Source organism: Acomys minous (genome assembly GCF_964271855.1).
Source record: "Acomys minous genome assembly, chromosome: 13".
NCBI classification, from domain to species: domain Eukaryota; kingdom Metazoa; phylum Chordata; class Mammalia; order Rodentia; family Muridae; genus Acomys; species Acomys minous.
In genome coordinates, this window is record NC_140495.1 from 95,683,612 (window position 1) to 95,710,907 (window position 27,296).

Consider the following 27,296-nt stretch of genomic DNA (forward strand, 5'->3'; position numbering starts at 1 on the left):
AGGCAGAGGTCTAGGGGTAAGAATAGGAGTGAAGAGGGAAGGAAGGAGGGTGGGAACAGGAAGATAAGAGTGAGGGGATTATAATCAAGATGTAATGTGAATAAATTATAATAAAAACTGTAATAAAAAATTAAAAAACAAAACAAACAAACAGAATATCAGAAGCTCATAAATAGAAGAAGGAGGTTTTTCTCATGAGCACTTTCATGGACATGAAAAATATTTGACATTGACCATGACTACATATATTTAGAAAACAAATCTAAATTTTGTGTCTTAGCATCATTTCAAGTACAATAATACAGAATTGTTTTTGAAGAAGAAGAAGAAGAAGAAGAAGAAGAAGAAGAAGAAGAAGAAGAAGAAGAAGAAGAGAGCATCACCTTGGAAACAGCACTGTCTGTGTTCCCACCTATGGCTGGTAAGACTTCATTCTGCGCCCTTATTTCTTGGCCTGTTTTGCTTTGCATACATCAAGATGGGAACTTGTGTTTGTTACCCTTATTCCTGCCCACCCTGGTTCCCCCTAAACAGCAGGACACTTCTGGCCCCTGTATGTTGGAGGTGAGAGAAGGCTGTGGTTCCTAATGCTGTGCACGCTACAGTGTGATGTTCTGTGTGTAATGGTCTGTGCCTTTGTTAATCACACAGTGGAAGGATTCAATGTACTGAATCATTTGCTTTAGTACAACTTCAGCACAGCACCGTAGATGCTTCGTGGGTGCTTCCATGGAGAGAGCGACTCTGGAGACAGTCACCATATAAACACATCTCTTCAGTTCCTCTAAGTGGCGCTGGGGACATTGATGAGAATAAGTTGAAGCATACTGCCACATGACAGAACTTTTCTATAAGCGTTGAGCCTCTCGTGCTGTATTCAATAACATCTGTGGTTTAAAACTCACCATAAATTTTGTTATGGTGGCAGTCAAATTCAACATTGTACATAAGAATATTTTGACATGGTGCCTGGCAGGTGTGGATCACTCAACACGCGCTTAAATACCCACCAATGAATGCATTGGCTATCAACCATCTCTGTATGGCGTGTTATATCGCAAATGGGCACTCACGTATAATTTTTTTTTATGAAAGTGTGAATTGCACCGAAGGTTAAAAATATGAATTTTTTAAAGGTTCACAAGACCCCTTTAATTGGACCCACCCTTTTTTTTATATTCTCTCAAGTCTATCCAACAGGATGAGTCTGCCCCACTCCACACCGTCTCCTGTTCCACTGCCCTCTTTTCTGTGTCCTATGAATTTTCTCATGCACCTTCAAGCCTTGTCCCTAAGACCACAGCATGGTAGAGTGACCATAACTATGCTGACATGTACAGTCTCGAGATACATGCAACTTGCAATTGAGCATCAATTAGAAAAGAGAAGATATTGTTTCTCTATGCAGGTCTCCCAGTACCTAAATCATGATACAAGATTGCAAAAAAAAAAAAAAAAAAAAAAAAAAAAAGGGATCTTATATACTATAGAGGTCGCCAAGACAAGTTTGTCCTGGTTTTGATCTTCAAGTTGAATACGAATGACTTGAAGAGAAGAGTCCACATATAGAAAAATAACTGGGAGTGACCGGCTCAGCACTGCTGATGTCATCCAGGCTCCTGGGATCACTGGGATGATGACTGTTAGGGGTAAAGGCAGATTACTGTGGTTGGAAGAAGGCTGGTTTGCAAGATGAGAGCTGTGCTTCCAGGCTGGCGCCGAAGGCGGTGAGGCTGAGCTACAGCTGCCAGGGAGAGATTAGCGTATTGTAGGTGAACAATGGACAGAGGTAAAATCTGCCTGACAGAAACAATACGACCAAGAAAGACTATTCTTAAGGGAGAGCTGTACAAGTAAACACAGAAACGCACAGAAAACCATCTGGTTTGCGCTTTATTCAGTAAGTGTTTTCCCAGAGAGGACACATGTATTTAGCTATATATATATTTTTTTCCAGAATATATGGCAACTAGCTTTCTCATCAGAGTGGATGCCAAGTAACTAGGCTCTTATAGTTGCCAAGTTTACCTTAGCATAAATAAGACAATTGCACGAATGCTTCCCCAGGTCATGGGGTGGGGATGGGGGGTGGGGGGCTAGTCTCTTCTGCAGAGGTAATTATCCAGCAACTGCCATCTAACTTGGATAATGAACACACAACCGTGTGTGCAGTGCAATACGTTGCTCTCTGATATTATTTCTGTACGTATGTGAATGCCACTTAGGCCAATATAATTTTTTGTTACTATTAATTATCTCAACATATCCCTGTGTTATATGATACTTTTTTTGAGGAAAATTAACTTAGAGAGGAATTATATCCTACTCGTACATTGCTAGAGAGCTCCTATTCCCTGGATCATTTTTGAATTCTACAAAGTTCATTAAATTGGTATGAATAGGGCTCAGCTAGCTCACCTTTCTCACTGTGTAGCGTGTTGCTTGAACCCGTGTGTCACACTCTATATGGTCAAAGATCCATTTAGTGGAAGACTGTTTCTGTTCGCTCAAAAGGACAAAAGGAAGCTAGAGACTAGAGGTTACTCAAGTGACTTCCAACCACTCACAGACTTAATGTGCTTATTTATTTGCTTCATGGAAACATTTTATTAACATCTATGGCCAATTTGTCAGATTGTGTCATTCTGTGTAACGTTGTAAAAATATTTCAGATTTCTTTTCCTTCCTAAAGATCGATGTTCCTTTTGAGTGTTTGTAGACTGGCCACCCACGGATATTTTTCAGGAGGGTGATGGGGGTGGGGGCGTGAGATGTGGGGAGCAGAGGGTATATAGACAATGCATTTTTACATCTTCATTCCAAATTGCTAGGCACCTAAAGAAGATAGAGTATTATTGTGATTGCAAACATTGAGTTGGGTCTTAATTTGGTGACTTTGAATTAGCTTTTCATCTGAAAATCGGCTGCAGAGGGACACAGGGAAGGAGTATTCAATTCTCATCCTTTGAAAGCAATCAATCAGGGGACAGTTTCTCTTTAATGTCTGAATTTGACCTATACCTGCTGAGTCAATTTGGTAACAGTGAATTAAAACTACAATAACAAGATTCAGTGATCTTTAATCATCCTTTTCCTGATTTTCCTATTGGAAATTCAAAAGCCAGGAAATGGCAGGGAAACTCCCAGCCTTAGAATCAACATATTTAAACAATCTCCATAATGTAACATACCGGGGCCAGCTAGCAACCAATCAGGAAATCAGAATTAGACCACACAGTGGGACACATTTGGAGGAAAATTGGTTATTTTCATTTGAACAGAATCTTAGTTTTCCCCCTGTTTGTATTATTTTGTAGGCTAACTTAACTGGGGATTGAAATGACCTAACTAAGGTTCAGAATATTCTATGGTGAAATTAAAAAATAAAGATATAGTTAATTTTCATCCAAAGGAGATGCCTTCAGTTGCATATTTAGAGACTGAACATGTAACTTTCTGTGGTAAACATCACCAGACTTCGAGAAATGGGAAGGACATTAAGAATTTCTAGGTTCCAATACTCCCCATCATTAACCGTTAGAGTTTGAATCCAACTAAACCATAACAGGTATGATTCCTTATTGATTTAAATAGTTATTACAGATAAGATGAGAGATTAGAAATATGTTGGTGAAGACATGAGGAGGAAAAAAAATCTTTGCATACTGTTGCTGAGGATATATTGTTCTGTAGTAACATATTATAAAAATGTCGTGGAAATTCCTCAGAAACTTACAAGGAGAACCGTCATGTGATTCACTGGTCTCTCTAGAGCAATGATTCTCATCCGTCCTAATGTTGTAACCTTTCAATACAGTTCCTCATGTTGTGGTGACTCCCCCCCCAAAACATGAAACCATTTATGTTGCTACTTCATAACTGTTATTATGATACTGTTATGGATCATAATGTAAATATTTTTGGAGATGGTTAGTGGTCAACAGAGTCACGACATACAGGTTGAGAACCATGCCTCTAATGGATACCTAAAGGAAACAAATGGTTTGGAGAGATCTGGCATATCCATTGCAATGCTTTGGGTGAGAAATGTTCCCCCATAGGCTCATGTGCTTGAAAATAGCACTCAGTTGGTGGCACTACTGGGAAAGCTATAGAACCTTTAGAAGAGGCCTGGCTGAAGAATATATGTCACTTGGAGGAGAGCCTTGAGAGCTTAGAGCTTCTCCCTCCAATTTCCAGGTCCTTCTCCCTGCTTCCTGTGTGTGGACAAAATGTGATCACCAACTTCCTGCTCCTGCCTACAAGATGTCCCCTCCATTATGGACTCTAGTTCTCTGCAGTCTTAAGAGCTTTTTTTTTTCTTGATTTAATTTTTATAAGAGTATTTTACCACAGCAATGGAAAAAGTAGTTAATATGTCAATATTCGGTTTAGCCTTTCTCAGTGCAGCCAACATAAGAATTAACTTAAGTGTCTGTCAGAATAGATAAATTAAAATGCTGTATGTGTTCACAATAGAACATCATCCAGCCTTAATAAAAGGAGAGTGTGTCGTTGCAATGATGTGGATCAACCAGGTGGGCATTGAGTTAAATGACATAAAGTAGGAAGAAAAACAAAATTAGATGAACTTCACATGTGTGGAAACCAATATCCTGCATTGACAGCAGTGTAGACTAAGTTGATAGATGGAAGACCTGGGGTGGTGGCCAAAGGACTTGTGTTGGCTGGGAGGTCTTTAGGATCTGTTTCCAAACACAGTGACAATCATAAATAACAATTTGTAATACTTGAAATTTTCCACGAGAGTAGATTTTTCATATTTTCTTTAAAATAAAGATTTATTATGTATATAATGTTCTGTCTGCACACCTGCAGGTCAGAAGCAGGCACCAGATCTTATTATAGATGGTTGTGAGCCACCATGTGGTTGCTGGGAATTAAACTCAGGGCCTTTGGAAGAGTAACCAGTGTTCTTAACCTCTGAGCCACCTCTCCAGCCTGGATTTTTCATATTCTTACCACAAATATATAAAAATTATGTAAATAAATATATGTTTGCCAGTTTGCCTTAGCCATGCTGTACCTACATAGGTCTCAAACCATCCAATCACTTTCTCAAATTTGATCAGTTATTGACCATCTGCTAAAGTTTGGGTACAGGTTGGGTTCAGAGCATGAACCTTGCTATGTGATGAGTGTGGGCTGCCCTCCTGGTTCTGCCAGATGCCCAGTGACAGTTGACAGGTCACTTACCACACATCTCAGTTTCCTGCTGAGGAAGGTAGCATTTGTTCATCTCTGTGAGCAAAGTGAGTGGTCAGTCAATACTGCTGTTAATATTGTTGAATAAACCATCTTTGAATAGTTGAATATGGAAAGGAATTTTGGGTTTAATGACCACGTTCGAAAGCATTTTTCATCCCATATAACTAAAAAAGTGATAGTTATAGTAGTCAGAGATACAGTTACTACACCCAACCATGTATTTTTATAATTGTAACACTTCTAGATTTATAGACCAGGAGCTTTCTGTGATGAGCACCTGGGAATGGGACAGAAAACCTGGAACCCAAAAGTAATTAGTTGACTAACTGGCCACCCAGAAACCATATTACTCACGGTTCTGTTTTTTTTTCCCATCTCTCCTGTCTTCCATCAATGTGTGTGCTTCATTGCAATAACAGTTTGGAGAGGGAAAAGTTGGTTCCAAATTTTTACCAAGCAATGAAAGAGAGAAGCTCTCTCCTCTCAGCTATCAGAGAGTAAGATGGAAACCAATTCCTTTAGAAACTCCCTGCAAAGGTCTCTCTGTGTTTTCCTCTCACTGGGTTCCCTCTGGCCATTCAGTGGGAGAAAGAGTGTGCTGATATGTCAGTCAGGAACCATGTTTAGGTTGGGATGGTGTCCTCACAACTTCTCCTGAGCTGAGAGTGCTGTGTTGGGAGGTACAGGATCACAAAGAAAAATTTAGAGCATGCTTATCAAGAGACGATCAGCACAGTAGGTAGAACAAAATGTCCCACTTATCTCTCCAAAGTGTATACGTCTTAAGATCATACTTGGTGGTGGGCATGGGTCTGCAAAGTTCAAAAGATGAGGTCCTCAGTGCATTCTGAGGAGGATGATTATGTTTCACAGCTGCACAAAAATGTTCACCCTCAAGAGCAGCCTGATTGGGAGGAAACACTTAGCGCAATGTATGAGAAATCCAAGATGGCATCGATTGCACACTGTGTCTGATCCGCAGAATAGCAATGACTACACAGCCGCCAAAGGAGCATACTCAGAGCTCCAAAACACAGTGCTGCTGTTTCCCAGAAAGAAGGAAATCCTGTTATGTGCATCGTCCATGCCCTCCCACCACAGGAGCATGGGACCACACTCTGGTGAGTTCTCAGGCAGCCCTGGCTCAGTACGGGCCAAGGAAATGGCTTTTGAGGAAGGGGGTGCTATTCAAGTCAAGCCTGAGCAAAGACTGCACCACCTACACCACAGGCCTCATGGACCTCCTCTCACAGGCCAGGGCCATGCTCAGTGCCCAGAGCTGGATTGTGCAGAAGTGGATACTAGGGGCAGCACTGAGGCAGGGGCCCATGTCAAATGGGGCATGCAATGGAACCAGAGATTCAGGAGGCACGAATCAACAGAGCCACAAGTTCCTCAGGACAAGAAGCTGAGCTGGGCCAACGTCAATGGTTTCTGTGAGCTACTCAACGAAGACTTTGAAGGGCCTCCACTTGCCACCTGCTTGATGGCCCACAAGATGCAGTGCCCATAGGAGTAGGAGGCCATCCAGGCCTTGATGGCCAGCAACAATATGGTGAATTGAACGGGAGCAGGAGAGCTGGCCCTGAGGACATGGAAGCAGGAGAGCTGACCCTGAGGACACAAGAACAGGAGAGCTGGCCCTGAGGACAGGGAAATAGGTGAGCCAGCCCTGGGGACATGGGAGCCTGAGAGCTGTCCCTTCCCTGAGAACACAGGAGCAGGAGAATCAGCCCCACCCTGAAAACATGGAAGTCGGAGAGCCTGCCCTGCCCTGACAACATGGGAGCAGGTGAGTCAGCCCTGCCCTGAGGACATGGGAGCAGGAGAGCCAGCCCTGCCCTGAGGACAAGGGAGTGGGCCCTGATCCAGGGATCTGAGAGAACCTCACCCCAACATCTACCCCATGTATGACCTACTGAAACACATGAAGGGGCTGGACCTGCAGATTAAAAGATTAATAATCTCCTTGACACATGGCAACAACAGGATATCCCACAGCAGTCCCAGTGAGGATCTAGTAATGCTGGTGTAGGCCTCAAACCAGACCCATGACTTCTAACAGTGAACAGTTGAAAGTAAACATTTATGGACAAGAGGCTATACTGTGTGACACACTACAGCTTCTGTGACAAAATGTTTTTGTTTGTCTGTTTGTTTTATTTTACCGGGGGGGGGGGGGCAGGGAGGGGGGAGGAGAGGGATTTTGGTGCATAACATGTAAATCATAGACATTCAATAAAAGTGAAAAAAAAAACCAAAACCCACACTTAGTGGTGACTAAAGCTCTTCAATTATTTTATAGATCATTACACACATTGCTTTTGCAAGGGTTAAAATCATCATTGTGGTCGCAACCAACCCATTATGATACGCTGAAGGAGTTGCTTATATTTTTGTTCACGTTTTCTCAGTTTCTTCCAGAAGAAATGAATCGTGGAAGATTCTAGTACTGTTGAGGAGGAGGAGGAGATCCAGGTGAGTTACATTGAATGCTATTTAGAACATCTTGGGATTCTGAATCTGAAGGGATGTATTTGAAGCCTCAAACCCAAAGACAAGAGACTATTGGCAGTATTTTGTATGAACACGTAACTGAATTTTCTTTAGGAAAAAAAAATCTTATTAAGAAAGATTGTGTTCTCTATTTTGACACCATGTGTGAGTCACATATGGGTTTCTGAGGGCACAGAAGGCATCCAACTTGTGGTAGGCTGAAAATAATCACAGTTTCAAAGTAGTTGGCCTCCCAGTGAAGAACACACATCTCAACCAAAGAAAAAGATCATCAGGGGATGTAGTGTGCACAGGCCAACAGTGGCTTCAGAGTCAAGAAACTTTTGCAGCAACACATTTGACTTCTTTGGAATAGGATGAATTCTGAGCTTACAAAGAATCCCCAGTTTGCAGATTTGTAGCCTCAAAGAATGGAGCATGTGGGCCACTCCTTTAGTTGTCAGTTCTTTGAGAGCGGGATGATTTAAAAAAAAAGCTCACAGAAGAATAATGGCCCTCCATCATTTTAGGGATTCACAGACTCCTAGAATTTACTTGTATAGACATCCATATAGGCATCTACAAGAATAGTAGTCTTATCACAATTCAAATTTGAATATGTCTTCCTTGAATTTTAAGATGTGGTATTTGGCTTGCCACAAGCATAATTTTAGGGACTTGAAAGAGCTGGTTCCATTGTTTCTCAGAATATATTTCTAGTAAGACAAGGAGACAGGCCTCCAGGAGGGGTAAGACGGACAAAGTATTAACTCACTCTTCCAATCCTGTGTGCACAGTGGCACTAATGGCCTTATATGCAGAGAGAACAGCCCCATGCTAACACGTGAGCAGACTAGGCAAATCCCCTCCCCCTCTTTCTTTTGTTATAAACAAATTGCTTCACTACAATTTTTAGGCTACATCCTAGTTTGCTTAATATGTAAACTATTAGAATATGCAAAACAATTTAAATTCTTGGCATGTATCCTTCAGTTTCTTGTCTTTAAAATGTCAAGAAATGTTTCCCTCAAAATAAATAACATATTATGTTTATGAAAGAATTCAAATACTTTCCTGAAGACTGTTCCTTATATTCTACACTTTTAAGCCTATTTTAGTTCTGTCTTTTTATTTATGTTTGTATTTAATTGCTAATAAAGTGAGTGTTTCTAAAATCAGAGCTCCCACTGGAGATGATCCAGCATGTCAGCCAAAATGATGAAGAAGACGCCATTGTTGCTAACTCCCAGAAAAACTATGTGGAAAATTTGTAATGATTTGTAAACATTTTTGCACTTACTATGATTTGGATATGGATTGTGGCCCAGAAAAGATGTGGATTTATTTTGATAGTCTGTTGTAATTAGCTCAGCAATGTTTTCCTAAGTTATGATTTCATACTGACTATTAAAAATTGCACATTTCTGAGATGCATCTTTTAAAGAAGGTATGGGGTAATATGGTGACAATTAGTAGGGTCTACAGACAAGCACGCTTGAACTGAGTGTGGTATAAATAGTCCGAAGAGTCCAGTAGACAGTGATATTCTTTAGGTACAATCCTAAGCACCTGGTCAGTTTATTTTTATACAAATATGGAAAATCTCATGCAATAATGAGAGAAATGTGGACTTTCATGATGGCGTAACTGGAATCAGCTTATGACTACAAAGATGCGTCTTGACTCACACACTACACAATCAAGGTCTTTCCTGCTAAGATGTTTGCCAGGTAGGACTGGAAACCTGACTGAGCATTCAAGAATGTTTGGTCCACACTCCCTATGATCTTCAAAATGGTGGCCTCATCACTTCAAACTCAGGGCTGGCCCTGGCCCTGTGGTTTTCTGTCCTGATGACCTAGGAGGGAGAGAACTACAGAGATGTTTCTGAATCCATCCATCCCTGCCTCCTGCTTGCCCTAATCCCTGAGAAGAGGTTTAGTGTATGCCTAGGGTGGGATTCTGTTCTGATGTAAGTCCTCTCAGTGAATGCAAAGCTAAGGGCTCTCTTCCTTTAAACCTTCCCTTTGGATTGCTTGCGAGGATTAATGAGTTAATATCGGAAAATGCTACAGGGCGAATCCTCACTTGCCTGAAAGAGCATACAATTTTTATTTTGTCTTTTATGTTTTCTGACAATCCTTTCTGTCTGCCACCAGGCTTTGAGTGGAGTTTGCAGAGAATTTAGGACAAGATGATGAATCTTACTCAAGGGCATCTCAATGGCTTTGCAAAAACATAATGCAATAATGTGGATCTTGGGCCCTGTGTCGTGGAGAAAATGAAGACAGCCAAATTTCAGATAAAAGACGATATAGCTCTTCTGTTATTATTTAGGAGAAAAATTACATCAATGAACTCTCCTCCTAAAATCTCTTTTATCACTGCGTATCTACCTGGTTTTATAACGAACAGCTAGGAAGTTTAAAAAGTCACCTGATGGAATGTTTAAGGCTGCATATTACTTTAAATAATACATAAACAATTTATTTTGTGTTTCTTAGAAATAGGGAAGAGAGAGAATTCAGGTTGCACTACTGTTAAGTAAGGTAATGCCTGGTGCTGGGTAGTTTTAATTGTCAACTTGATGCAATTTAGAATCACCCGGAAAGAGGGTCTCAGCAGACGGTTGTCTACATTGGGTTGGCCTGTGAGAATCTGTGTGAAGGGATTGTCTTAATTGAATTAATTGATGTGGGATGGCCCAGCCCACAGTGGGTGGCGCCATTCCCTAAGCAAGAAGTTCTGACCTGGAGAGATAGATGCAGCATATGATTAAGATCTAAATGATTAAGCAGCTAAATGAAACCTGCTGAATCAGTTGCTTGTCTTGCTGCTGTGACCATACACCCAGCAAGAAGCAACTCAAGAGAGGAAGAGTTTGTTATCTTGGATGCTACAGAAGGGATACTGTCCATCCTGGCAGGAATGTAAAGCAATGATGGCATTGCATCTACAATCAACAATCAGAGGGAAGACAGGGAGTGGCCCCTGGCTATAAAAGCCCAATACCCTCTCCAGTTAGTCACTTCCTCTAGTGAGGCTCCACCTCCTTAAGTTTCCACAGCCTTTCAAATCAGTGTCACCAGCTGGGGACCAAGCTACAAGAACCGCCCCCCCCTTATGAAATTCAAAGTAAAAAGAACAGATAACATATTAAATTCACATGCTTGCAAGGATAAAACCATTAGCTGGTTGGCCAAACTTTTTGTTGCTTATTTCTCCAGCAAATTTATTGAACATGGGCCTGCAGACATCTGAGCAGACTTGCTCTGCAGGACACTTCACTCTGTGCTCTTTTTATTTATTTATCCGCCTTCAGTTAAGTTTACTATCTTACTATGTGTTTGCCTGCATGTATGTCTATGCACCATGTGACTCAAAAAAGCCAGAGGAAGGTGTCAGGTATCCTAGAACCGGAGTTACAGATGGTTGTAAGCTGACATGTGGGTGCCGTGAATGGAATTTTGGTTGAGCTCCGAAAGAGCAGCCAAGATCTATCTCTTTAACCACTATTATGTGTTCTTGATCAGGTCGGTGTCCCTTATTGGATTAAATGACACCATCACTAAAGGTAACAAGGTCAACTATTAATCAAGAAGGAATGAAATTAGAGTCGATCTGATGCCTCAAACACAGAGTTTTAATAATATGGTTTTTTTTTTCACTAGCCAGCAACTCTAAGCCTTGAGTGTCACCCAGGAGCAGAAGGAGAGGAGCAAACACTTATAAAGGGATTAAAAACTTTGGTTTTTATGAAACTTTGTCAACTGTTTCTCTTTTCGAGCAATATAAATCTTTCATCAGTCGCATGCTATTGAGCCTTGAAGGGGAGAGGACTTTGTCAATACTTTGATAAAAGCACAGGAAAGTTCTGGCATATAGCTCTCTTGGGTGGGATGCCATACTATACAGGTAAAGTGGAAAGGGTATTTATCATAGTCAGGATGAGGAAAATTAAACACTAATAAGAGATCTTGCAGCCACACATTAAGGAAAGAGTATAGCTGTAGTCCCATACAAATACATTAGCTGGCTTTTCAGATTTAGCTGAAGGCCTAAGTTCTATTTTAAACCAATGATTAAAAATTAAACATGAGAGTATGAACACCAAGTGTGTTCTTTCACTTATGAGTGACCAGAGTCTTCAGGTTGAAGGCAAACACAGGCTCATGAGGCCACGCAATTCAAGCAGGTACAAACACGGCGGCTGACTGACTCCACTCAATATTTTTCAGAGGTTGGGGTAGGAAGGGACTGAGTCAGGCGTTCCGGTGAATCACTGACTATTCTGAATTCCAGCCCAACTCATAACCTTCCCCAGAAGACTTGCCATTCTGCCTCCAGCAGGCTGTGCTTCAGTTGCCCTGACACGGGTATACCTGTGGCGCTCATTAACCCTCCTGGGAAGCCGGTCTCCGAGCAACACCCAGCATAGCTCTCTGAAAAATGGAGTTCTAGAAGTCAGTCAAGGAGATGGAGCCTTTGTCTTGTTGTCCCTTAAGGTGCGAAGGAAATAAGTTAGTGAGGGATGGATTGAGTGCCCGCTCCACACACACCACAGGACGCAGCTCTCCCCTTCTCTGCACTTCAGCCTTCAGAGCTCAGAATTCCGGAACGTAGCTACTCCATTAACGTTTAAACGGTGCTGGAAAACGCTGCTTTTTAGACACGGAAATATCACTAGCTGTCCTGCACTGCCAGCAGATGTTCCTTTTTCTAGGATGCGCTTCTTCACCAATGACCTTACCGTTCTTTTGCAAGCACGGAGCTAGCTAAAAAGGAACAGAGATTTCCTCTGCCTTGTGAGTTTGTATTCTCTGCTCATAATCAAGTCAGTAACTCTATATATGTGGCTTCAAAGGAAGAATTTTGAAATAATTGAATCATGACGGGAGTAGTTAAAATGTTCACAATCCCAGAGACAAATTTCTTGATAACTCTCTGTTCACCAGATCTATCAAGGATGTTTCTGGAATATTGCTCTGCCTTTCAGCAGCAAGTCCCACCAATTCATCTGGGTAATTTCTGATTCCTGAAGAACATAGCAGGCAGAGCTTAGAATTCCTGTCGCTTTGAGTTTATCCCTGAACCATCAGGTTTCTGAAGAGTTCTTTCCACTTCTCCTTTTTCTTCTGTCCTGTTCTTCTCTTCCCCTCCTTTAGTGTGAGGACAAGCAATTCATGTTTAGCAAGCTCCAGCTTTAACGCGTGTGGTAAACACACACACACACACACACACACACACACACACACACACACACACACACACACACACAAAAGTCCAGCAACTAGCAAAAGTAATCCCCATGCTGTCATTGTTCAACATGAGTGATTCTGGCAGGGGATGTAACACATCCATGTCTCAGACATACCCACTTACCAACACCAACGTGATTTTGGGAGTTTCCAATCATACCGGCTTGGAGGAAGTACAGAGGCAAATGGAAAATGGACATGAGCTACTTTGAGATTATTATTATTTTTTGAAAGCCTTGAGTTCTGGATCCTCCTCACCTTGCATCCTGCACAATGATCTGAAGCATGGCTTGCCAGGGTGTCCATAGGCAATGCTGACCTTTGAGAGGATTGTTTTCTCATTCCCTCCTGCACACGTTTACAGTTGCCTCTCTTCCTTTTGACATTAGCATATGAGAAATTAACCCAAAGTCACAAAACTGAGGCAGAGAGCAAGAATTCGAAACTAGTTGGTCCAGCTGCTGAATATTTTTAAGTGAAATTTTCTTTTATGCATTTATGTTCATAACTGATCTTTATTGTAAACATTTTGGAATATATGCCAGTTTGTCATCCATTTATGAATCTCGTGTATCAACAAAATTGGAAAACCAAGATGGCCTTAGGGACCAAGTATCTAAGTACAGTTCTTCACGTGGACTTAAATACAGACTACAAGGAAGTGCACATCATTTTCCATCATTAGTTCTAGGGTTTAGGGATCTGAAGGTGGGAGGTTACTGTGCAAAAGGCATAAAGTGACCTCTGTGGGTGACTGAGCTGTTTTTCTGCTTAATGGGTGTGGTGGCCCTACAGGTCCACACATTTGTCTGAAGCCACCTTCATGCTTAAAATGGGAACATTTTGTTAAAGCGTGCATCAGTAGGCTGCAGTTTTAAAGCAGGGCTACCACCATCCACTTGCTGCATGGCTGGGCAAACTAACTAAATCGCCCAGTGTCTTCTGGGTACACGGAGATACTATTTGTACCAATCTCATTACCTTTGAGAAGTATTAAATCAGACACACCATATAAAGACACCACCATCACATTTGTCCACATGGAACAAAAGATTGAGGTGGTGCTGTTGGAGGCAAGTGAAAAGGACTTTCTTTTCTCACAGACACTTTATTCTATATGTGTGTGGTGGGGAGGGGAGGGTTCAGAGAGTAAGTAGGTAAAAAAAAATAAGAAGAAGAAATGTCTGATCAGGATGGTACCCAATGTGATTGATGACTGAGGAGCAATCAGAGAACACATCAAAAAACTCCGTGGGGAGTGTCACCCTAGGTCGTGACCCCCCAAATGGCAGAAGACCAAAGAAAGCCTGTAGCAAGTGTGTCAGGTGTGTGAAGCACCTGCTGGGGGATCAAGAGTCTGCCTAAGGGAGTAAAGGCACGAGAAAGGACAAAAGTCTTAGGATGCTTGGTAGCTCACCCATGTAGTGTGTAGGAAGATGAGGAAAACTAAAGGCAGGACTTTGCTGAAGACAGATCTTTCATTGCTGTGTGGAGCAGGGACTCAAAAGACAGAAGAGAAGTGTTGGAGAGAGCAGGGGAGAAACGGTGAGGCTTGGACTGAGATGGTGGGGCAGCGAGGCCATGCTTGGGATCTGTTTAGAAACAGAGAGTGGGAGGTCTCGGATGTGCAATGGTTTGGATGCAGAAGGGCTGCTGAAATCTGTTTATTTCTTTCCCCCGCCCCCCTCTTGACTACTGGTTATAATATTGTTGCTATTTCCAGGTGTGACAATTAATGTTTTTTTAAAGCTACTGACAGGAAGGGTTTGTATAACGAGTGCTAGTGCGGAATCATTCATAGGGTGAACGTCTAGCTTTCAGGCCCCGCAAGCCTTTTATCAATAAAGACAAAGACTTACTCCTGGCATCAGACACTTTGCGTTTGGGTATGTGCAGTCCTGAGTATGAACGCTTGTGTGAACAGTGTGCTCAGGACACTCTGGGTCTTGGTTTCAGGAACAATGTTCAAGAATGAGATTCTAGAATACTCTTCATGCTATGCTCCCAGAGTTCACTTGCTCACTCAACTTGCATGCTTCTGTGTGACCTGTGATGTTTTTATGGAGCTAAGACAGTAACCGTTCCTCGTGTTTCTGTTCTCTGTTCCAGAAGCGACAAGAGCGAGAAGTTCTTGTGTCATTCTCTCGAGTGGCCAGAGAGAAGTTTATACATGGTTCCTTTTCATCTCAGAAGCCAATGGCTGGAGCCATTACCCCTTGGTGGGGAGGTGAGGCATGCGCATAGCTGGTCACTATGGATTTCCCGTCTTAATGGCTCTTCCTGTGTTTTTTTAGTACCTGCCAAGGAGGTCATATGTGGGTGCCAGATCCCCTCTAACGGTAGTTACAGTCGCTTGTAAGCTACCACATGAATGTTGAGAACTGAACCTGGGTCTTGCTCTTAACTATAGAGTCAGCTCCCCAAATTCCAGCTTCAAAATTTTGTACATTCAAAACGCCACTTAGACGGACTACATAAATGTTCCGTACTGGAGGGAGTTTGCACATGGGATGCTCGGCAAGTGAGTTCAAAAGGAGAGGTCGAGGACTAAGAGACACAAAAGAGGAGCTGTTTGCTCATGCTACTTTAAGTTCTGGAAAGAACTTGGCAAGGTAAATAATGAGATGGAGGGAAAAAGAAAGGGTGAGTGATGGAAAGAAAGAGAAGAGAGAACGAAGCACGGGGAGAAGAAAAGATAGAGAAGTAGACAGAAGAGAGAAGAGAGAAGAGTCAACGAGAAGAGAATTGAACTCAGGCCAGTGGTGTTTCTGACTTGCTTGAAAGTACAAAATCTGAATATATGCTTGAAAGGAAGTTTTCCTGTGATCTCTACACCACTTTGGAAACATGAAATGTTTGCCAGTGTACATGATCTACCGCTGGCAGTGGACACCAGCTCCATTCCTAATAAAAACCTGTAACTCACGCCTTGTGCTGCAAACTGTCATTGCTAGAACTGGGACCCAAAACCTGTTCCACCTAAGAAGAGAAGCCTTCTCCCTGTGACTCTGGTGCACTTCCTTTGACTGAGGGAAAAGCCTAATTCATGGACCACAAACCAAGCCCTGCAGATGAAACAGGGCACACCTTGCTCCTTTGTTGTTGTTTTTCTTTCCCCTCCAATTGGCACTTCTTGCCTCTCAGCTTTGAAACTGGTGAATTAAAAAAAAAAAAAAAAACGCCTCTGGAAAGAAAGCGCTGTGACTGGGGAGCTTGCGAGACACACAGTACCGGGAGCAATCTCTTTTCTGTTCGTAGCTACATCTGGCATTGCTTTCTCTTCTTCAGGAAGGTCAGGCAGACACAAAGACCCACGACAACACTTTCAGTCACACCTTTGTTCTCATCCCAATCCAAAAGAAGCAATTTCTTGTAGGGACTTTCAATAATGTTTGTGGTGATTTTTTTCCCAAGCACAATACTAGTTTATATTAATTGCTGCTCATATGGGGAGTTTGTCCAAGTTCCCAACAGGAAAGAAGTGTAAGATTTATTAAATATTTTAATCCCAGCTCTCCACAAATAAATTACCTAACTTCCTGGTCTAGAAGCTTAGTCATCTTCCATTTGTTTTGTGGGCATAAGGAAAGGATTAGTTATTATTTTCAACATGATTCTTGAATATTTTTACTACATATATATATATATATATATATATATATATATATATATATATTTGTATGTGGCCATGTGCATGTCATGATGAGAGTGGATGTCAGAGGACAGCTTGTGACAGTCAGTGCTCTCCTTCAATCATGTGACTCCAGCAGACGGGGCTAAGGTCAGCTGCAAGGGCCTTCATCCGCTGAGCCATCTCACTGGCCCTCGGCATGATTTTTAATATTAGAAGGCCTACTCTGCTATTCAGGGTGTGATGACATGAATTATTATTATTATTTATTTTATATTATTATCATTCCTAAACCCTTTTCATCCTTTCTCATATCGAATGGCTGGATAAGGTCACCTCCACATCTACTAGATACCCCCAAACCATAATAAACTGAAGCTTGGGGTCTCTCACGAGGAATTCAGCCCATTGCATTCTGATTATCTGTAGCCAGTCCAATGCACATTTCTGTGTGGTTTCTTTTTTAATACGTCACCCATGAGCTAAATAAAAGTGAGGGAGAGAGACTTATTTTTATGGCACAATTTGAAAGATTCTTCCCTTTTTTTGAGACATTTCACACGATGAAGATGACTATTTCTGAGGCCTGGTGGACATGGTAGCTCAGTCTCTGAGGGAAGATAGAAACAAGGGATTCCGCAGAGCAAGCAGGCTATGGGGACAAGCCATACTGGGCTAACACGGGTTTCACTGAGAGGCCCTGCTTCAATGGAGAAGGTATTTGAGTTACTATGGACAATTCCTGGCATCAGTTTCTGCCCTTCACATGCACACACAAAGTGTATCTTACACTTACATACACATACACACATACACACAAACACACACACATACCACACTTACAACACAACTCATATACATGCATATATACACATATACACACACCACACACAAACACACGCCCATGTGCACACACACACACACACACATACACACACACACACACACACACATGAGCATGTATAGCAAACTGAAAAAGGAAAAAGAGTAGTTGATTTGAATCTGGCCATTAAGGTGGTAAATAAAATAAAGGACCCCCTTTGTTTTTCTATTGGCCTTTGCTTGAACTTCAGTCTGAACACAGTTCAACATCTCCTCAATTTTCTTCTGAAAAGACTTCCCTCTATTGTGTCAGTTTCTAGAACATTCTATTTTATAAACAAAACAAAACCCCTCTAAGATGAATTTCACAGGGGACCAGGTTCTGTATAAGCTGGCATTTTCATGTGTTTCTCTCTGTGGTTTCTGTCTTTCTGTCTCTGTCATCTGTCTGTCCCTAATAGAAAGAGATAATGTAGTCTTCACAGGTCACAAAAATCTATAACTAAGAATGACATCTGGCAAGATTTTTGTTTCTATTGACAAATAAAGAATTTTCTGGAAAGAAATTGACTAAAGGGCAAGCACACACTGTCCACTCTTTTCTGTAGGTTGGAATGCAGAATTCTTTTTTTCTCCTCCTCCTCTGATGATTTTCATTTAGCACACACATCAAAAGAATGACAGGGCTAAGTCGTGCTTTTGCACGGCACCAACGGTGACACATCTGATGTGGCTTAGCAGCTTTCCGCAGGTAATTGAAGGCACATGAGCACACCCAACTGTTGCAGAAAAGGATCCATCGTCATATTCTTCACACCGTTTCACCGCGGTTGCACCTTGCATACCCTGTGCCCTGCCCCAACTCTCCACTGATAGTCTGTGCGTTGTGTCAGCAGATACGGTCACACACGCTGGATATTAACTCACCTGTCTGCTTCTGGGTGAAGAGATAAACTGTGAGAGAGCAAGAATCGTCTGGGGACGTTAGGGAGTTAACTGTGAGGAATCAGTGTTTGCAGAAGCCCCTGACCAGCAGGCAGCTATCGCGGAATAATATGGATCGTTTGCATACTCAGATAGTAAATTCACACACAATGCATAACGGACGACTCTGCAGAACTTTGCCATGACACTGAGATTCTAATTTGGTCGGAGACTACAGGCAGCCTTTCCCTCAAGTAATCTGGGTAGTTGAGGCATTTCTTTTTTCTCAGATTCCAAGGTGCCAGCAATTTAGTTTTTAAATACGGTAGTCATCTGAAAAGGTACTGAAGAAAATGAACAGCAAATAGCCAACATCACAGGCAGTTAGCCAGGGTCAATCCACAGTGCCTTTATTTCCCACGTCTCAATTCAGGCAGCTACTTCTGGCAATTGTACCCGAGGATGCTTGCAACGATTGCAAGCTGAATGCTACACTTTCCTGGCCTAACATCTCTGTACGGGGCTATCTTCTGCTTTCATGTTCCACAGGAATTAGATTTAGGGTCACAAGAAAATAGGAAATAGATGGCTAAGCAGAAAAGGGCATTGGCTGCCAGGATAGGCAGCCTGAGGTCAATCCCCAGGACCAGTTAGAGGAAAAGAGAGAACCAACTCCTTCAAGTTGTCCTCTGACCTCTGTATGCCTGCCCACATCCACGTGTGCGCAAACACACACACACACACACACACACACACACACACACACACACACACACACACAGAGAGAGAGAGAGAGACAGAGAGACAGAGAGACAGAGAGACAGAGAGACAGAGAGACAGAGACAGAGACAAAGACAGAGAGAGAGAGAGGGAGAGACGTTTTTGTTCTAACCTCCTTTACTGGAGGGTCAAAGATAAGTTCTTAGGATTTTCCTTCAGTCACGGCAGTCTTTTGTACTAAATGGTAGTAAAATATTATTTCCGGGTTTTATAGTACCTAGAGTTTAAGCTCCTAAAATCTTAAACATAATACGTCATAATCAGATGACTTATCAGTTAAAAAACATTAGCTCTTGCCATGACTGTCCCCCCCCCAAAGACTTGCATAAACAATGGTCACTCTAGAGATAGAAAAGATAGAAATTTGGAATAAGCAAACCCAGCGGGTACTGCCCATCATATATCGCCTTACAACAATTATGAGTCTTATTTGGGCTCTATCACTTCAACTTTAGATAAGATTATTAATGGCCATTCTTTAAGGAAATAAATAGGAAATTCCAGGCATTAATCATTGTGAAATATATTTATATACGCATTTATGTGTTTACATTGAGATAAAAGTTTCCATATGAACTATACACAAAGTGCACATGCTATTTACAGTTTTCTTCATTTGTGGAGTTCTGTGGAGCGCTTTGTGTGCTGTCTTGTTTTTACGTTGGATTCCTCCCTTCCCCTGTGGCTTTACTCTATTGTATAGAATTCTATTTTCTTATTGAGAAGGTTAGGGGCATGCATCTTTTGTGATGCAACCTAGACACTAGTGACAGATCCAGCACCTCCTGGCCAGGGACTCATAAGGAGAGACACTAACAAAGGAAAACCATCCCCAATAACCTGAACCCCCAAATTAAAATATTTTTAAAAACCCACCTGTAGCTATGATGGGAAAGCTTGACATATTTGGCATAGGTCCAAGGATGGGGCTTCATGGTGGGGAGTGGATAGGGTCATATTTCACTGTGTACACGCATGAGATTCTTAAGCATAGAGACCAATTACAATGAAATAAGTTCTGCTCCTATCCGCCATTCATCCAGTCACAACTGCTTCCCACCCATGTTTATTTCCTAGCTATGTAGAGACTTTGGTTACAGCCACAGGTACCGACACATTGTTACATCTGTATAAGGCTATGCTGAAGGATATCATTTGTTACATAATCCTTGTTTTTCTATTGCTGTCCAAAGTTTGGTCGCCCCACTTCCCAAAGTTAATAGATGTTTTGTTTCAATTTATTTAAAGGAAGAAAGAAGAGAATTGCTAACCTGCCAGTTTTATTTTATTTTACTTTTTTTTTTTTATTAAAGGTTGCTGTGTAACATTCATTTATGAGTGGTGTCTTGGGTGGTTCTGGTTGCTATAACAACAACAAAATAGCATAGACAAGGTGGCTTAAATGGCAAATATTTATTCTTCACAAAATTAGATGCTAGTGGACTGTTACTTCCTGGCAGCAGGGTTGAGTGACTGGGGAAGAGCCTCTCTTGGTGTGGAGAGATCTGCCTGTGTCGTCTTCATTAGGGAGAGAGGAGTGAAGACAAAGAGGCTTTTTAAGGTTTATCTCTCTAGCAGTGGTTCCCAACCTTGGGGGTCACAAACCCTTGGGGGTCAAATGGCCCTTTCACAGGCAGTTACCTAAGACCATCTGTAAACAGATATTTACATTGACTCATGACAGTAGCAAAATTACAGTTAAGAAGGTAGCAATGAAAGTAATGTTATGGTTGGGGACGGAGTGTCACCACAACACGAGGAACTGTGCTAAAGGTTTGCTGCATTAGGAGGGCTGAGAAGCTCTGCTCTCTCTATAGGCGCAGGTCTCATCCTGAGGGCCCCGCCCTGATCACACAATCATCTCCTAGAGACCTTTCCCGGACCCCGTTATGTTGGGGACTGAGGTTTCGCTCTGCAAACTGGAGGTGGGACCACAAATGTTGAGCGCATAGAGGCTGCTTTAGGATCCAGAAAAGAGCTGTTATAGTGTTCAGGCTGTCGCAAGCAATACTTAGCATCTTGTTGAAGAAGATGGGGGTAGTTGGAAACACGAATCAGTCTATCAGTTGTGTTGCAAGTTCTAAGTTCTCATCCTTAAAGTGATCGGGGGGGGGTGGGGGGGTGGGGGGGTGGGGGGGGCACTGAGTGGCTTTCAGTTAGGGTGTTGGTTAAGGGTTTGTTGTGTGAGAATAAATGCCAGAAGAGGGTTTTTTGTTTTGTTTTGTTTTTGTTTTTTTTGTTTTGTTTTGTTTAGGATCACCACCTTGTTTTCTCAAGTCAAGCAAAGTACAAGACCCACGCCCATAAGAGTAAGATCGCTTGTATGTGTCCTGCTGAACATAATAAAGTCTGTATACTAGCAATGAGCAGAAACAAAATCAGGCTTGTTTTTACAGATGTTTAGCTAACACCTCCAATCACCGGAATCGTCACAGGCATTTTCTTTACCGGGTGGCAGAGGAATGTTTTGCATTCTGAAAACGGAAGATTTATACATTTAAAAAGAAACCAGAGGGTATGGTCAAAGTCTTTGCTTTAGCGACCATAGAGATCCCTATCCCACCTCAGAGAAGGAAGCCGCGAGGAGGGCAAAACAATTGAGGAACTGTTTAACACACATGGTTAAGTGACGTGTCTGATCTTTTCTACAGAAAGCGTAATCACTCACCCTGGGTGTGAGAGCTTTGCAGTACCATGAGCTAGGAGCCGGGGGAATGTAAATCAACACTTTGGCTAGAAACCAAACTGATAAGGAACAAAACCTGGCGATAATTCATAGGTAGCGGAGTGGTAGCATAACCCGCGATGACTTTATGTTATTCTGTAGGCAGAAAGGGCCTCCGAGCTGTTCCTAAACACCGCGCGATATCTGCGAAGGTGAGATGATCATTGTAAATCAGGACGGAGCTGGAAAGAAAGAGCTGTAGCTGGAGACAGATGCTCTAATTAGCAAGATACCCATTTCCAAATTATTATGTTTTCAAATAAATCCTGACATGCAATTTTGGAACACTGGAAAATAATACCAAGCCAACCCGAGTGGAAACAGGAAGTAAATCTTGGCAGTGTTGTACGCCCTCAGCATACTACTAATAATTCATTACATTGCTGAGGAAGGGGTAAGGAGGGTGGTGAACAGAAGGGTTTTCAGAACCAGCCTTTAACTCGGGGCGATTTTTTTTCTCTCAGACTCATCAGAGTAACAAATTGAAATTGGCAAAGTCAGAAGAAGAAGAAGAAGAAGAAGAAGAAGAAGAAGAAGAAGAAGAAGAGGAGGAGGAGGAGGAGGAGGAGGAGGAGGAGGAGGAGGAGGAGGAGGAGGAGGAGGAAGAAGAAGAAGAAGAAGAAGAAGAAAACCCACCTGTAAATCCTAAAGCAGATAGTTCAACCAGTTAGCTTAAATTGATCTGTAAGGACCCTCATGTTTGCAAGTACCAAATAGGGTTGTGACGTCTCTCTTAATTTTATTCTCTGGTACGTGGGATGTATCATTACACATCCCCGAAAAATCTATACTGTCCCTTCATGCAGGGGTAAAATCCTACTTTCTTTTCACTAACTCCATTTATTCTATAAGTATTGGATGAATGGAAATCCATAAAAATATTAAACATATTCCCAGTCTCTCCAGTTTCAGATTCAAATTGCATCTGTGTTTGTTTCTGCTTGTCATCGCCGAATCCTTACTCACCTAAGGTTTAGAACCCCCACCCCAGGCACCCCCACACCCGGCTGGGGTGGTCCATGGCAATAGAAATCAGCTTTTCATAGAGAAAGGGCGTATCAAGGCAGGTGTGGGGAGAAGTACTTTTTTGACTAGCATAGGGAAGGGGGAGGAGCCAGGTAGCAGTTTTCAAATCATGAGCCGCTTAGCCTAGGAGGGAATTCTATTGCTTTCTACTAATGTAGTTTTGCCATGTGGATCCCAGCCCTGTGAAATCAAGGTCTGTGTAGGAAAGTTGAACCTATGTTTTAGAAATTTTCCATTTTGTTTGTGAGGATGGGTGTTTTACCTGGATGCATAGCTGAACTCCACACATGTGCCATGCCCCTGAAGACCAGAAGAGGGCATCAGACATCTAGGAGTGGAGGTTCAGACCTTAGTGAGACATCTTGTGGGTGCTGGGAATTGATTTTGGGTCCTTTAGAAAAGCAGCCAATGCCCTTTACTGCTGAGCTGTCTTTCCAGCCCCTGCATCTGTATTTTAAGTTGACTTGCAGGGAACAATCAATGCATTGACATTTGGGTATCATTGGCTCAGTGGCCACGGGAGAGTTTTTTTTTTTCTCCTAGCACTCTCCACAACCTCTAGGATTTTGGGGTCCTACAAAACCAATAGGAAGGAACAGATGCTGTGACTTAAAAACAAATAACGGAGCTAAGATGTCAAAAGAGAACAGGGAGACTGACAAGACTGGGGATCAAATAATTTGAGGCTTGAGCATCTGTGTAGACTGTGTTGGACACATGTTGACAGAAGCTGTTGGAATCAAGAGCCACAGTCTGGGAATCAAGCAAAGGAAGGGGAGAAAATGGTTGTCCTTTAGCTGTCATTTATGGCAGCCCATCACTTGTCACTAGAAACGAGTCGAGAGTCTCCTTGAACAGCTCAGTCACAAGTCTTAGAGATCCTTACAAGAAATGCTTAGTATCATTTGAAGCTTATCTGGGGGAGTGCCGCTGTATGCGGCCGTTGCCAGAGTGACAAAAATAATGGTGATTATGCCAGGAAATACTCTGAAGCCTTTAGAAGTAGCACCTCAACTGGTCATTACAACACTTCCCTGAGGCAGACAATGCTCATGTTCCTGTTGTAGAGGGACACACCACCAAAAGAAACCTAAGGCTTTGCTTAAATGTTTCATTACTGGGTAGGGAGGACTGGAATTGCACACTGAATACCACCTACCAAATCCATATTTTTAACCAGGATGCTACTCTCTCTTGAGGTTTGCAGCATATTATGCACTGTAGATGGTATATATCATGATACAGTGAAAACCAATGAATGAATAGATGGGCCATGCCCCAATAAAACTTTATTTATAAAACACACAACAGGCTGTTCAATAGTATTTTTAAAATGTCAACCCCCCTGGTTTTACATAACAACCTATGCATTTATTTGTTTCCACATGAGGTCCTTCATGAACAAAGATGCAATATTAATATTCTGTTCTGGTTTATTTTTAGAAATGTTTATCCTTCTTACTTCCCACACGTAAAGGGCCGTGAACTCAGAGGAGACTTACAAAGATGTGATGGGTTTGCCTTGAGATTGCCATTCAACTGGTTGGTCCTGTGATTTCTGAATGAGCTGGGCTTGAGAGACGGAACTTTCTAGAAACAAAGATTTTGCACTTGGAAAAATGTAACTCCTCTGGATGCAGACTTCACCTACAGTTTCACTTACCTTGTATTTTCACTCTTTAATGATGTGTGTCCAAATCAGATAAAAACCATGACTCTTGAGGGCTGCACTCCTGAGTGTGCTGTTTTTGTTTTATTTTGGTTTTGCCTGGTGCATGTTTACTCCAGCTGAGCATTGACTGAAAATATTTGCATCTCATTTTATCAAACTGAGGGGACCTTTGCAGTCCAAGCTCCTTCAGATGGCCTGCTAATGAGTAACTAGCAGACAATTAATATTAATAGTGGCTTTCAGAAATTCTCTAAACTCGATTCAATTTTGTTTTTCTCCATCTGGGAGTGGGGACCTTGGCAGCTGCCATAAGTGACAGAACTTGTAAGACTGAGTGAGGAGACAGACAGCTGAAAGCTGTGTTAACTTCAGAAGAATAAGTACTGACTCTTATTGGTGGGGGCCATCCAACAAGTGTAGTGTGTGTATGTGTGTGTGTGTGTGTGTGTGTGTGTGTGTGTGTGTGTGTGTGTTTTCACTTGTTTGCCAGCTAATCATCCTCAAAGCCTGTATGTATATGGGCATAAAAAAGAGCCCTGCATAATATTTCATCAGTTCTCATGAAAAATCTTTTGTTCCAGTGATAGTAGAACATTCTGGAACTGTGAAGGGCTTGAGCACACTACAATAGACACGGGAGAGTGGACAGTGACTTTGTTTTTCAGTAACTTCCAGTGGTTTGCTTGCATTACCACTGCAGTGTTTGGAGGGAAAACAAGGGTCATACTTTAAGCAACCCTGAAAGACCTGAGCCGTCTTACCTGAGCCTTCTTTCTTTCCTGAGCATTGTGTGCCTGGATGCCATTGTAAGCTGTCCCAGTGCCAAAGGTCATTTGTTGATTCCAAGGGGACTGATGACCACATCCAGGAAAGAGCCAAACAGTTTCTCACGTTGCCTATATAAGATGTTCCTAACTCAAAGCTTGAGAACTCCTTAGGTGAGCTCTTTTTTCTTCTATCTTTTGGGAAAAGAGTGGGTTAGCAAATCAGAAACAAATGTGGTGAGGAGGATGGCACCAATGCCCACTGTTGGTCAGTCATCAACCGGGACACTTAACTGTCACTATTACAAAGGGCCCCTCTGGGGCATCTGTATTGTTGAGGCAAGCACAAAAAGGTTTTTGAGTCATTTCATTTATCTCTACAAAGGAAATGATGTTATGTTCCACACGTTTGGAGTTTTTGGGGCACTGAATGGATGCACACAACGAGTAAATGCGATCTCCAGATCTGTCTTGAGGCCAGGGACTTCTAATGCTGGAACTGAGCCTCATCCATTCAGAACCAGAATGAGAAGGGATCTCATAAAGAACCTTAATGGCATTACTGAAGAAGAGAGGAAACACCTAATTGCTCTGCTCAAGAAACTCAGCAGGTCACAGTGAAAGATATTTTCTTAGAGGAAGTATCAATGCCATTATTAACGTCTCTTCCTGAAGCCTTCTGGGTTAGGCTATTGAAAAAAACATCTGTGTCTTACTGTCCAGTCTGTTGCTCTATATAGCCTGTCAGAATATAAGATTTATTTATTTTTATTTTTATGTGTATGGGTATTTTGCCTGTGTACATAGACATGTACATTATGAGCATGCCTGGTGCAGGGAATCCCCTGGAACTGGAGTTATAGATAGCTGCAAGCTGCCGGACGGGTGCTAGGAACTGAACCTGGGTCCTCCAGGGGAGCAGGCAGTGCTCTTAACTGCCAAGCCATCTCTCCAGCCCTGACCTGTCAGGATTTAACATCATTTCCTTTGCAAAATTTTTTGATTTTAAGTTTGTTTGCTGATCCCTATGCTACCTTGTTTGCTTCTGCAAATATCTTCCAGCATTTCCCAGGAGCATCAGAAACTCCCAAATTCTAGTAATAATGAGAACCCACATGAAGATGACAACATGCTGTTGTGTTGGCTCATATACACACCTCACAAGCATCTTCTTAGCTAATCCTTATGATGGCTCAGTGAAGGATGCACTTATGTTAGAATATTGAGAAAGTGATGAAGACATATGTGGGTTTTTCTTTCCATCCTACTGGCCCTTTCCTATCCCTTACTCTGTGGCTCCATTGCCTGCTATTTCAGTGTGTGTGTGTGTATGTGTGTGTGTGTGCACCTAACACACTCTAAAATGTGATTTTACTCAATATATACATACTCACACCCAGAGGGATTTATCCTTTCTTTGTCAGTGGGCTTTCTTGTCCAACAAATCACTGATAATACCAGCAGTAAAGCTGAATGAAGGTGACTTTCATATCTCAGCTGAAAAGGGAATCAAATAATCTCAGTTTCCCAGAAAGAATAACATCTAGAAAAGGAGAGAATCACATCTACTGGGGATATATATTTTGAATTTCTGGTCCATGTGTGTCTCCAGTATTATGATGAATATAAGTGAAATTCAAGACTCACTCTTCCCAGTAAGAAATATGTAACTTTTACTGAGAGGCAAGAACTACGCTTATCTGTGGATTTAAGGGTATATATTATAATGTACTTGAGGATTATGCTGGCCTAGTAAAATGGTAGTTGTAGGCTTTCCTACAAGAGCTATGACTTCACTAGCCTTAGGTTGTTGGCTAGGTTTTCTCTTTTTTGAGTTACCCTAAGTACAATAAGAGAGCTACTGGTTACTACCAGGATACATGTGCCACTATGTGCAGGTTCTGGTATCCCTAAGGGAAGGTTGTCCACATGTCCTTGGACATTTGGCCTGATGCTCTTGACTTACACA

The 27,296-nt window shown here is 42.0% G+C and overlaps 1 long non-coding RNA gene across 2 annotated transcripts; it reads left to right on the forward strand.

Annotated features, from left to right (window-relative positions):
* The first annotated feature begins 321 nt into the window (after positions 1-321).
* Positions 322-16,526, forward strand: LOC311581905. 2 transcript variants are annotated; one of them, XR_014773926.1, is made up of 3 exons: positions 322-421; positions 7,644-7,707; positions 15,093-16,526. It is a non-coding gene; the product is annotated as an uncharacterized lncRNA (long non-coding RNA). The 2 variants fall into 2 exon arrangements; XR_014773927.1 differs by lacking the exon at positions 15,093-16,526 and adding an exon at positions 9,885-9,937.
* The last annotated feature ends 10,770 nt before the right edge of the window (positions 16,527-27,296 follow it).